At 48.6% G+C, this 14,143-nt stretch overlaps 1 protein-coding gene across 1 annotated transcript in view; it reads right to left on the bottom strand.

Moving 5' to 3' along the window:
- MISP3 (MISP family member 3) overlaps positions 1–4,757 on the bottom strand; it is an 82,697-nt gene extending 77,940 nt beyond the window's left edge. The window contains exon 1 of the mRNA XM_077261829.1: positions 4,721–4,757. The gene's annotated coding sequence lies outside the window, so the exon portion shown is untranslated. The remainder of the gene's footprint in view (positions 1–4,720) is intronic.
- Between the last annotated feature and the right edge of the window lie 9,386 nt (positions 4,758–14,143).

Here is a 14,143-nt window from a genome sequence, read left to right as displayed (position 1 = left end):
ACCCCAGAACCGTCACTTCTTCCAAATACCCTGCACCCTGTCACTTCATCCAAATACCCAGAACCCTGTCACTTCATCCCAACACCCAGCATCCTGTCACTTCACCCCAACACCCAGCACCCTGTCACTTCACCCCAACACCCAGCACCCACTCACTTCATCCCAACACCCGCACCCTGTCACTTTGCCCCAACACCCAGCACCCTGTCACTTCACCCAAACACCCAGCACCCTGTCACTTCACCCCAGCACCCTGTCACTTCATCCAAATACCCAGCACCCTGTCACTTCATCCAAATACCCAGCACCCAGTCACTTCATCCCAACACCAAGCACCCTGTCACTTCATCCCAACACCCAGCATCCTGTCACTTTACCCCAACACCCTGTCACTTCATCCCAACACCCAGCACCCTGTCACTTCACCCCAGCACCCTGTCACTTTACCCCAACACCCAGCACCCTGTCACTTCATCCAAATATCCAGCACCCAGATACTTCATCCCAGCACCTTGTCACTTCACCCCAACGCCCAGTACCCTGTCACTTCACCCCAACACCCAGCACCCTGTCACTTCACCCCAACACCCAGCACCCTGTTACTTTATCCAAATACCAGCACCCAGTTACTTCATCCCAACACCCAGCACCCTGCCATTTCACCCCTACACCCAGCACCCTGTCACTTCATCCCAACACCCAGCACCCTGTCACTTTACCCCAACACCCTGTCACTTCATCCAAATACCCAGCACCCAGTCACTTAATTCCAACACCCAGCACCCTGTCAATTTACCCCAAAACCCTGTCACTTCATCCAAATACCCAGCACCCTGTCACTTCATCCAAATACCCAGCACCCTGTCACTTCATCCCAACACCCAGCACCGTCACTTCATCCCAACACCCAGCACCCTGTCACTTCACCCCAACATCCAGCACCCTGTCACTTTACCCCAACACCCTGTCACTTCATCCAAATACCCAGAACCCAGTCACTTCATCCCAACACCCTGTCACTTCTTCCAAATACCCAGAACCCTGTCACTTCATCCAAATACCAAGCACCCTGTCACTTCACCCCAGAACCCTGTCACTTCTTCCAAATACCCTGCACCCAGTCACTTCATCCAAACACCCAGCACCCTGTCACTTCATCCCAACAACCAGCACCCTGTCACTTCATTCTAGCACCTTGTCACTTCACCCCAACACCCAGCACCCTGTCACTTCACCCCAACACCCAGCATCCACTCACTTCATCCCAACACCCGCACCCTGTCACTTCGCCCCAACACCCAGCACCCTGTCACTTCACCCAAACACCCAGCACCCTGTCACTTCACCCCAGCACCCTGTCACTTCATCCAAATACCCAGCACCCAGTCACTTCATCCCAACACCAAGCACCCTGTCACTTCATCCCAACACCAAGCACCCTGTCACTTTACCCCAACACCCAGCATCCTGTCACTTTACCCCAACACCCTGTCACTTCATCCCAACACCCAGCACCCTGTCACTTCATCCAAATATCCAGCACCCAGATACTTCCTCCCAGCACCTTGTCACTTCACCCCAACGCCCAGTACCCTGTCACTTCACCCCAACACCCAGCACCCTGTCACTTCACCCCAACACCCAGCACCCTGTTACTTTATCCAAATACCAGCACCCAGTTACTTCATCCCAACACCCAGCACCCTGCCATTTCACCCCTACACCCAGCACCCTGTCACTTCACCCCAACATCCAGCACCCTGTTACTTCATCCCAACACCCAGCACCCTGTCACTTTACCCCAACACCCTGTCACTTCATCCAAATACCCAGCACCCAGTCACTTCATCCCAACACCCAGCACCCTGTCACTTTACCCCAACACCCTGTCACTTCATCCCAACACCCTGTCACTTCACCCCAACACCCTGTCACTTCAGCCCAACACCCTGTCACTTCACCCCAACACCCTGTCACTTCAGCCCAACAACCAGCACCCTGTCACTTCACCCCAGCACCCTGTCACTTCATCCAAATACCCAGCACCCTGTCACTTAATCCCAGCACCCTGCCACTTTACCCCAACACCCAGCACCCTGTCACTTCATCCAAATATCCAGCATCCAGATACTTCATCCCAGCACCTTGTCACTTCACCCCAACACCCAGCACCCTGTCACTTCACCCCAACACCCAGCACCCTGTTACTTTATCCAAATACCAGCACCCAGTTACTTCATCCCAACACCCAGCACCCTGTCACTTCACCCTAACACCCTGTCACTTCATCCCAACACCCAGCACCCTGCCATTTTACCCCTACACCCAGCACCCTGTCACTTCACCCCAACACCCAGCACCCTGTCACTTCATCCCAACACCCAGCAACCTGTCACTTTACCCCAACACCCAGCACCCTGTCACTTCATCCCAACACCCTGTCACTTCAGCCCAACACTCTGTCACTTCAGCCCAACAACCAGCACCCTGTCACTTCAGCCATACACCTAATCACCTTAGCCCATTAATTCAACCCCACAGCTAGCAGCACCCTGTTATTGTACCCTCATGGTAGGCACCCTGTCACTACACCCAGCAATTTTTCACTACACCCTGCGCCTGTCACACTCCTGGAACCAGCTTTGCCCTTATAAACTGCAAACCTGTCAGATTATCCTACACCCGCACCTTGTGACAGCAGCGCACTTTACATTGGTCCTATTTCTCATAGCACCCCGCTACCAAATTCTGTACCCAGTTACTGCTTTCAACAAACGAAGAATTGCATGACTGTACCCCTCATCCACGTACCACCGTCACTGCACAATAGACAAAGATCCCGTCTACCTCACCCCATACTATTCCACACACACTAATCGCCCTGTCCCTACATTCCACGCACCCAGTACCCTGTCACTGCACAACACACAAAGAACCCTTCACACACACACACGCCCAGTACTTGGCATTACAGACGTCTCCCCGTCTCTTCACCAACATACCCAATACCCTGTCATTGCTCCACTTACATCTGGACACCTGTCTCAGCTCCATAACCGCCATGCTCCTGGTCCGTACACCCCACATGCCCAGCTCCTGGTCCATGCACCCCACATGCCCAGCTCCTGGTCTGTACACCCCACACTCCCAGCTCCTGGTCCGTACACCTCACACTCCCAGCTCCTGGTCTGTACACCCCACACTCCCAGCTCCTGGTCCGTACACCCCACACTCCCAGCTCCTGGTCTGTACACCCCACACACGTAGTGCCTGGTCCGTACACCCCACACTCCCAGCTCCTGGTCTGTACACCCCACACACGTAGTGCCTGGTCCGTACACCCCACACTCCCAGCTCCTGGTCTGTACACCCCAGACTCCCAGCTCCTGGTCCGTACACCTCACACTCCCAGCTCCTGGTCTGTACACCCCACACTCCCAGCTCCTGGTCCGTACACCCCACACTCCCAGCTCCTGGTCTGTACACCCCACACACGTAGTGCCTGGTCCGTACACCCCACACTCCCAGCTCCTGGTCCGTACACCCCACACTCCCAGCTCCTGGTCTGTACACCCCACACTCCCAGCTCCTGGTCCGTACACCTCACACTCCCAGCTCCTGGTCCGTACACCCCACACTCCCAGCTCCTGGTCCGTACACCCCACACTCCCAGCTCCTGGTCCGTACACCACACACTCCCAGCTCCTGGTCTGTACACCCCACACTCCCAGCTCCTGGTCTGTACACCCCACACTCCCAGCTCCTGGTCTGTACACCCCACACTCCCAGCTCCTGGTCCGTACACCCCACACTCCCAGCTCCTGGTCCGTACACCCCACACTCCCAGCTCCTGGTCTGTACACCCCACACTCCCAGCTCCTGGTCTGTACACCCCACACTCCCAGCTCCTGGTCTGTACACCCCACACTCCCAGCTCCTGGTCTGTACACTCCACACTCCCAGCTCCTGGTCTGTACACCCCACACTCCCAGCTCCTGGTCTGTACACCCCACACTCCCAGCTCCTGGTCTGTACACCCCACACTCCCAGCTCCTGGTCTGTACACTCCACACTCCCAGCTCCTGGTCTGTACACCCCACACACGTAGTGCCTGGTCTGTACACCCCACACTCCCAGCTCCTGGTCTGTACACCCCACACTCCAAGTTCCTGGTCTGTACACCCCACACTCCCAGCTCCTGGTCTGTACACCCCACACACGTAGTGCCTGGTCTGTACACCCCACACTCCCAGCTCCTGGTCTGTACACCCCACACTCCCAGCTCCTGGTCTGTACACCCCACACTCCCAGCTCCTGGTCTGTACACCCCACACTCCCAGCTCCTGGTCTGTACACCCCACACACGTAGTGCCTGGTCTGTACACCCCACACTCCCAGCTCCTTGTCACTGCATCCCAAGCACCCAGCACCCTATGACTTCACTCCACATGCCCAGAATTCTGTCACTGCACCACCTACCCGTCTAACACCCCATCAGTTCACCCTACAAGCCCAACCACCTGTCTATGTGTTGTGAGTGCTTACCTGGCTGTCGCGCTCTCTGCAGCACCCGTCTCTCCTTCTCTCACCTTGAGTGTGTCCTGTGTTACTCGGTGGCACAATGAGCCGATTGTGTAATTTGGTGACTGGTTGTGACTGCCTGGTACCGAGGACACAGAGAAGGGCACATAAGAGGTATGAACTTTCCTAAATCACTCACCTGTACTGCACAGCTACCTGGGTGCTGCTGCTCAGAAGATCATGTTCTCTAATGCTAAATCATGGAAATATGTTCTACCATGCTGGAGAATTAAGGAAAGAGTAGTTTGGCACAAACAAAAATTGAGTAAGGAGTGGTTGTAGGAAAACTGGATACTCTTCAAAGGCAGAATTATTGCGGCACTCACCAGTCACCAAAATGTAATCCCTATATTCCATAGAATTTAAAAACAGCATAATGCGGAGTGCATGGATACATACAAGAGCTGTTTCGCTCCAGCCTTGAGCTTCTTCAGGGTCCCCCAACAGCACACCTACTTATGTGATGGGAGGACTGCACACAACTCCTGTGACATTATTGCAAACACTAATATTATATCATATTCACTAGAAAAATTCATTTCAGTTGTTGCACTCATCCCTCCCCAAGGGACCGAGCGCATCTGTGCGGATAATGAAATGCTCTTCTTTAGTAATAGCAAAGTATCTTTATCTACAGATGCCGAATTCCCATTCACTTATTCAACTCCTATAAATGACAGCACCGTAGGGTTACTCCGATGTGCCTCCTGGAAATGATGTACAGGATTTGGGCAAGACATGGCTGATTAACCTCATTCACAATCTTTTTTGACTATTCAGTAATTGGGAAAGATGAACATCTAGTAACTGACCATCGTAATCAAATCATCCAACCATATTATCTTTTCTGCAAAGGCATGGAACCAGTGAATTGTACTATTCGCACAGGGGCAGATCAATGAGTGCAACAATTTAAATGGATTCCTCTAGTGAAACGCATACAATGTAATTGCAGCCATAATTGATTATATATTTTTTTTTGTTTACAATGATGTCACAGGAGTTGTGTGTAGTCCTCCAGTCATATAATTAGGTGTGTTGTTGGGGGTGGTATTCAGGTACCCTGAAGAAGCACTTGCCAGGTGCGAAACGGCTGTTGTCCATACGTGTCCATGTACTCCACATTGTGCTCCACCCTGTATTTTAAATTATATGGAATACAGAGCTTATATTTTATAGACCAGCGAGAACTGCCGTATTCCTGCTTCTGAAGAGTGTCTTAGCTATTGGGACTGTTTTCTTTATATGGCTGAGCACAAGCAGATGTGTGGAGCCAAAAATAGTATATAAGGTGTGCCGGTAAACGTGCACATAAGAGAACTGGAGAAGGAATTGTCTAGCACAAGAAAGAACTGGGACAAAAAGTGGTCTGGCACATAGGGAAACTGGGGAAGGAGTGTTCTGCACGTATGGGAACTGGGGAAGGAGTGGTCTGCACGTATGGGAACTGGGGAAGGAGTGGTCTGGTACATAGGGGAACTGGGGAAGGAGTGGTCTGGCACATAGGAGAACTGGGGAAGGAGTGGTCTGCACATATGGGAACTGGGGAAGAAGTGGTCTGGCACATAGGAGAACTGGGGAAGGAGTGGTCTGCACATATGGGAACTGGGGAAGGAGTGGTCTGGCACATAGGAGAACTGGGGAAGGAGTGGTCTGCACATATGGGAACTGGGGAAGGAGTGGTCTGGCACATAGGAGAACTGGGGAAGGAGTGGTCTGCACATATGGGAACTGGGGAAGAAGTGGTCTGGTACATAGGGGAACTGGGGAAGGAGTGTTCTGGCACATAAAAGAACTGGGGAAGGAGTGGTCTGCACGTATGGGAACTGGGGAAGGAGTGGTCTGGTACATAGGGGAACTGGGGAAGGAGTGGTCTGGCACATAGGAGAACTGGGGAAGGAGTGGTCTGCACATATGGGAACTGGGGAAGAAGTGGTCTGGCACATAGGAGAACTGGGGAAGGAGTGGTCTGCACATATGGGAACTGGGGAAGGAGTGGTCTGGCACATAGGAGAACTGGGGAAGGAGTGTTCTGCACATATGGGAACTGGGGAAGAAGTGGTCTGGTACATAGGGGAACTGGGGAAGGAGTGGTCTGGCACATAGGAGAACTGAGGAAGGAGTGGTCTGCACATATGGGAACTGGGGAAGAAGTGGTCTGGTACATAGGGGAACTGGGGAAGGAGTGGTCTGGCACATAGGAGAACTGGGGAAGGAGTGGTCTGCACATATGGGAACTGGGGAAGAAGTGGTCTGGCACGTAAGGGAACTGGTGAAGAAGTGGTCTGGTACATAGGGGAACTGGGGAAGGAGTGGTCTGCATGTATGGGAACTGGGGAAGAAGTGGTCTGGTGTTGTGAATTCTGCTCTTGGGCTCCCTCCGGTGGTTGTTGGTGGTAGTGCAGTTGTCTTGGGGTTGTAATCCAGGGCAGGTGTCCCTGCTGATTGCAGCTCTATTAGGTATTTAGGTGTGCAGGATCCAAGAGTCCATGCCAGTTGTCCATTGTTCTTGGAGGGATTGCATCTCTCTCTGGTTCCTCATGCCCTGCTGCCAATTCAGCTAAGATAAGTGTCTGTTTTTTTGTCTCTGTGCTGTTATGATCCTAGTGGCTTAGGATCACAAATCTAACCAGCTAAGTAGAAAATAATAGGACGAGCTCTGGGGATGTGGTAACTGGACTAACCGCAAACCTGATCCTAACTGCACACACTATAGGCAGCCGTGGAACGTTTCCTGAAATCCTAGACGTCTCTTCATGGCCTGAGAAACTGACTACCCCTAAAGAGAAAGTAAAGACCTCACTTGCCTCAGAGAAATCCCCCAGAGATATAGATGCCCCCCACAAATAATAACGGTGAGTTAAGAGGAAAAGACAAACGCAGAGATGAAACAGGTTAAGCAAATGAGGCCCGCTAACGCTAGATAGCAGAAAATAGCAAGGGATCTGTGCGGTCAGTAAAAAACCCTATGCAAAAATATCCACGCAGAGAATGCGAGAACCCCCACACCAACTAACGATGTGGGGGGAGCAACTCAGCACCCCAGAGCACCAGCAAGCAGGGAAATCACATATTAGCAAGCTGGACAAAAACTCATCATATACTAGGAAACATCTTGAACACAGATGAGCAAAAATAAGCAAACAGAACTTAGCTTCTCTTGGAGAGACTGATAACGGATGTAGACAGGAGCAATCAGAATAGCACTGAATACAACGACAACAGGCAAGGAATGAAGGACCAGGTGGATTAAATAGGAAACCTAACTAGCAGATGACGAGACAGCTGATCCTGCCAGAAACCTGCAAAATAACAAAAAGAGCCACCAGGAGGAGCCCAAAGAGAGAACTCACACAGTACCACTCATGACCACAGGAGGGAGCCCGGAAACAGAGTTCACAACACTGTGCACACATGCAGTGTGCTTTGCAATTCAGTGCAATTCATTGTGTTTTTGTCCAGCTTAGACTTTGTTTGGATTTTTCAGTCATGCTGGATTCTCAGGAGATGCAGATATACTTTCTATGTCTTTAGTTAGATGTAGAATGTTTGTATTATCTGCTGTGGATATTTTTAGGATTTTAATACTGACCGCTTAGAATTCTGTCCTATCCTTTTCTATTTAGCTAGAAGTGCCTCTTTTGCTAAATCCTGTTTTTCTGCCTGCGTGTTTCTTTCCTCTTATACTCACAGTCAATATTTGTGGGGGGCTGCCTATCCTTTGGGGTTCTGCTCTGAGGCAAGATAGAATTCCCATTTCCATCTATAGGGGTATTTAGTCCTCCGGCTGTGTCGAGGTGTCTAGGACGTGTTAGGTACATCCCACGGCTACTTCTAGTTGCGGTGACAGTTTAGGGTTTGCGGTCAGTACAGGTTCCACCTACTCCTGAGAAAGTCTCTCATGCGGCTCCAAGGTCACCGGATCATAACAGTCTGGCACATAGGGAAACTGGGGAAGGAGTGGTCAGCACATAGGGAAACTGGGGAAGGAGTGGTCTGGTACATAGGGGAACTTGGGAAGGAGTGATCTGGAACATAGGGGAACTGGAGGAGTGATCTGGAACATTGGAAAACTGGGGAAGGAGTGGTCAGCACATAGGGAAACTGGGGAAGGCGTGGTCTGGCACGTATAGGAACTGGGGAAGGAGTGGTCTGGCACATAGGGGAACTGGGGAAGGAGTGGTCTGGTACATAGAGGAACTGGGGAAGGAGTGGTCTGCATGTAGGGGAACTGGGGAAGGAGTGGTCTGGCACATAGGGGAGCTATGGAAGGAGTGGTCAGCACGTAGGGGAACTGGGAAAGAAGTGGTCTGGTACATAGGGGAACTGGGGAAGGAGTGGTCTGCATGTAGGGTAACTGGGGAAGGAGTGGTCTGCACGTAGGGGAACTGGGGAAGGAGTGGTCTACACATAGGGGAACTGGGGAAGGAATGGTCTGGTACATAGGGGAACTGGGGAAGGAGTGGTCTGCATGTAGGGGAACTGGGGAAGGAGTAGCCTGCATGTAGGGGAACTGGAGAAGGAGTGGTCTGCATGTAGGGGAACTGGAGAAGGAGTGGTCTGCACGTAGAGGAACTGGGGAAGGAGTGGTCTGGTACAAATAGAAACTGGTGAAGGAGTGGTCTCGCACATAAGGGAACTGGGAAAGGAATGGTGTAGCATTTAGGGCAACTGGAGAAGGAGTTGTTTGTCAAATAGAGGAACTGGGGAAGGAGTGGTCTAGCACATAAGGGAATGAGTGGTCTAGCGCATAGGGGAGCTGGTGAAGGAGTGGTCTGGCACATAAGAGAAATGGGGAAGGAATGGTTTAGCATATAGGGGAACTGGGGCAGGAGTGGTCTGGCACATAATGGTGTGGCTCATGGGAGAACCAGAAAAGCTGTGTTCTGCCACACTGGAAAGAAAGTGGTCTGCTACATAGCAGAACTACAGGAGTGGTCTTACACCGCTGCAACCAATCACTGCTACAGTAGGATATTGTATGAGTTCTGAGACCTTTGATTGGCTGCAGAGATCACGTGAGTAGACAGGATATCATTGCTTTCACCAAGTAAACCGTCACTGACAAGAAGTACTGGAGAAGCACTCCAAGTGGTACAGGTTCTTTTGTTATTTTTCACTGTTCCTTTTGTCTGTCTCAAATATTTTTTGATCTCGGAAATCACTTTTAAATGGTAAAATTATAGGTGCCTGCAGCCACCACTAGAGGGAGCTTACTGCATACTGAGCACAAATATTGAACACGATAATAGGACATATGTTATATACTCCCCCCAGTGGCGGCTGCAGAGATTTGCAGCACAGAGGGTTTGACTTGAGAGGAATCTAATATATAAAGCTGAATGTGTGTGTGTGTGTATGTATGTCCGGGATTGGCATCTGAACCGTCGCAGCTACAGCCACAAAATTTTGCACAGTCACACGTCTGGACCCCGAGAGCGTCATAGGCTATGTTGTGAGGTGAAATTTTAACCCCGCGCTTTCCAATTCACCAAACAATTTTGCCCCTATCTACATAATGGGGAAAAAGTGAAAGGAAAAGTGTTGGAGGCGTCGCAGCTACAGGCACAAAATTTTGCACAGTCACACGTCTGGACCCCGAGAGCGTCATAGGCTATGTTGTGAGGTGAAATTTTAACCCCGCGCTTTCCAATTCACCAAACAATTTTGCCCCTATCTACATAATGGGGAAAAAGTGAAAGGAAAAGTGTTGGAGGCGTCGCAGCTACAGGCACAAAATTTTGCACAGTCACACGTCTGGACCCCGAGAGCGTCATAGGCTGTGTTGTGAGGTGAAATTTTAACCCCGCGCTTTCCAATTCACCAAACAATTTTGCCCCTAGCTACATAATGGGGAAAAAATGAAAGGAAAAGTGTTGGAGGCAAATTAACAGCTGCCAGATGTGAACAAGGGGGACTTAAAGAATGTGAGCGATGGCGCCAAAGAGTATATACTGTACAGTTGCTAAGGTGGGGCTCCGACATGGGATAATCACCACACCACCACGGGGATATGAACACACACACAAAATGCGCCACACACTACCACGTGCTCGAACACATATACCACCCTCAGCGCACATTTCACCACACATACACCAACCTCACCACATAAAAGTTGAAACACAAAAGTCGCCGCTCAAAACTCGCCACGCGCAAAACTCTCCACATGCAAAACTCTCCACACGTGCAAAACTCACCTCATGGAAAACTCGCCACACGCAAAACTTGCACACGCAGAAAAATTGCCACATGCACAAAAGTTGCAACACATACAAAAGTTGCCTCACACAAAACTTGCACATACTCAAAAGGCACCACACATAAAACTCGCCACACGCAAAACTCGCCATGCGAAAAACTTGCTGCACACAACTTGCTACACTAACCTGTCACATGCAACTCGACACACAAAAAGTTGCTACACGCATGTCGCCACACAAAACTCATCTCACAAAAGTCGCTACATGCATGTCGCCACACGCAACTCAACACACACAACTTGACACACACAACTTGACACACACAACTTGACACACGAAACTCGCCCTAAAACACACACAAGTCTGGTATTATCCTTCAAAAATAAAAATCTGATTAATAAGCTGACAAACTACAAGAGCAACAAATGTACCATATAGGAATCCGGCAGCTGTCAGTCACATGACCAGTCTATTATGTGTATGTGTGAGCTAATATATAGTGCCAGGGGGTGGGCTTACTGTTGGCTGGGGATTTATCAGGCTGCCAATTTAGCTCACAAATACTGAGGTAAAAATACTGACCAAATAACGTGTGAACGAGGTCTAATACAGGAGGAGATGACATACAGATATATACTATATACAGGAGATGACACACAGGTATATACTATTTACAGGGGAGATGACACACAGGTATATACTATATGCAGGAGGAGATGACACACAGATATATACTATATACAGGAGAGATGACACACAGGTATATACTATATAGAGGAGGAGATGACATACAGGTACATACTACATACAGCAGGAGATGACATACAGGTATATACTATATACAGAAGGAGATGACACACAGGTATATACTATATACAGGAGCAGATTACCTACAGGTATATAGTATATACATGAGGAGATGACATACAGGTATATGCTATGTATAGGAGGAGATGACATACAGGTATATACTATATACAGGAGGAGATGACACACAGATATATACTATATATAGGTGAGATGACACACAGGTATATACTATATACAGGAGGAGATTTACAATCTCCATGCTTTTCTCATGGTCAACTTTATGTGGCCTGTTCAAGAGTTGGAACAGCCAAAAATCTGTTTGTCTTTGCACCTGAAAGAAAAACTAAGAATGTCGTTTATCAAAAGGCTCTCGAATAAGTAGTAGAAGATTACTTCACATTACTTGGCCAATTTAGTTAAATCTGTGTGGAATATCTCTGGTGTTGAAATATATGTTGTAAAATGCTTCTATTAGCTTAGTTTTTGCCTTTTAATAATTACATTTCTATCTATTTGTTTTGTGGGTTTTTTGTGCAGAATAAATTTTTGTTAACACATTCTATTTTGCTAAAAGCAGTTATTACCCCGGGCGAAGCCGGGTAGTACAGCTAGTTTTCAATAAAACTCATTTACTGGTAATATAATTATAGTTTACCCTTTGACCCTCTATCTTCTGCTTTTTGCTAATATAAAAGTTTAAAAATAAAAAAGTTATGCATTGTTATATCTCTCACAAGAAAAATTCAAAGAATAAAGGTAAATTATGTTGGGCTGGGAACATATCTCGTATTAAATCCAGTTTTAGGTCATATTTATGCTGTCGGACATATGTTCCCCCAGAAACCTTGTGGCTGTCATCTTAGGGAATATCCTTGAAGCATTCTATACATACCACACATAGACATGACATATTCATAATTCAAGGCTACCAAAACTATTGCAATTTTACTTATAGATGCAAATCAAATATTTTCTCTGATCATTGGCAAATACCTTCACCTTGCATTTATTAGCACCTTTTTGTTAATCAGGCTGTGCACAGACAAAGTTTGCCCTTCCAACAACTCTCTGCTCAATGCCTCCTGCGTGTGACCTCTCTGAATGGGAGATTATAGGGAATCTGTCAATTGTATTTTTGCTAGGTAATCTGAGAGCAGCATGATGTAGGGGTAGAGATCCTGATACCAGTGATGTGTCACTTACTGTGCTGAAGTTTTTATTAAATCCTTGTTCTGTCTGCTGTACATGAAGCACTGCTATAACTGCTGAGCTCTGTTTAACCCGGCCATAACCCAGATTGACAGCATCCTGTGTACACATTATATTGTAAGCAAGCTGTCAATCAGTTTTGGGGGCGGGTTACACAGATTAGCTGTACTGCCTTGAATGCCACACCTAGTCCTGCAGTGATATCTCCTGCTGATAAAACACTGATTGTATTGACGCTACAGCATAATACTGAGCAAGTGACACATCCCAGGCTGTCTGCCCCTACATTATGTTGCTCTCAGAGTAAAAACCTGCTGATAGATTTCCTTTAAATGTTATGTTTTGCATATCTGCGGCATAGCCTGGGTCATCGTGATGTCACCACTTGTCCACGTACAACCCTTAGGCCGGGATTACACATGCCAGAAACACGGCCGAGTTTTGCATGTTAATACCCGGGTCTCCCGCTGGCACTCAGCAGCGGAGCGTGCGGCTCCATGTATTGCTATGCAGCCACACGCTCCGCTCCGGAGTGCAGGGCCGGGCAGGGCTGCCACTAGAAATTTCGGGGCCCCATACTGGCAACATTTTCGGGGCCCCCTTAAGACTCCGCCCAGGCTCCACCCCAGCCCCGCCTCCAACCCTCGAACTGTCTACAGCACCACCGCTGACTCTTGGAAAAACTACACTTCTCACCAATCACACATTAACAGTTCCCATCATCAGATCACACACATAGCCAGCAGATTTTGTTTTGGCCAAAAGGTTTTTTTAATCTGCCACGATGACAAGGTAGACTCTTTTGGCCGGGCCCTACTCTACTCTAACTTATTAAACATTTGTTAAAATATGCAATACAATTTAGGTATATTTTTATTTATTTTTCAATTTTTCAAATGACCAATAATTCCACATACAAGGGACAAATAACACAACACCATGACCAGACACCACATTATCACCACATAGTGACCTATAATACTATCTACAAGGAATAAATACTGCCACACCATGTGCAGACCAAATATTACCACCACAGTGACCGAACAATATCGCATACAAGGGACAAATACCACAGCAGCATGTACAGACCACATATTACCACCACATGGTGACCAACTACATACAAGGAACAAATACCAACACAACATGACCAGACCACATATTACCACCACACGGTGACCGAATAATAGCACGTACAAGGAACAAATTTTCACCACACCATGACCAGACCACATATTACCACCAAATAGTGACCAAATAATAGCACATACAAGGAACAAATACCGCCACACCATGGCCGGACAACATATTACCACCACATTGTGACTGAATAGTAC

This window comes from Ranitomeya variabilis, chromosome 5, assembly GCF_051348905.1.
Source record: "Ranitomeya variabilis isolate aRanVar5 chromosome 5, aRanVar5.hap1, whole genome shotgun sequence".
NCBI classification, from domain to species: domain Eukaryota; kingdom Metazoa; phylum Chordata; class Amphibia; order Anura; family Dendrobatidae; genus Ranitomeya; species Ranitomeya variabilis.
This window is presented reverse-complemented; position numbering and strand designations above follow the sequence as displayed.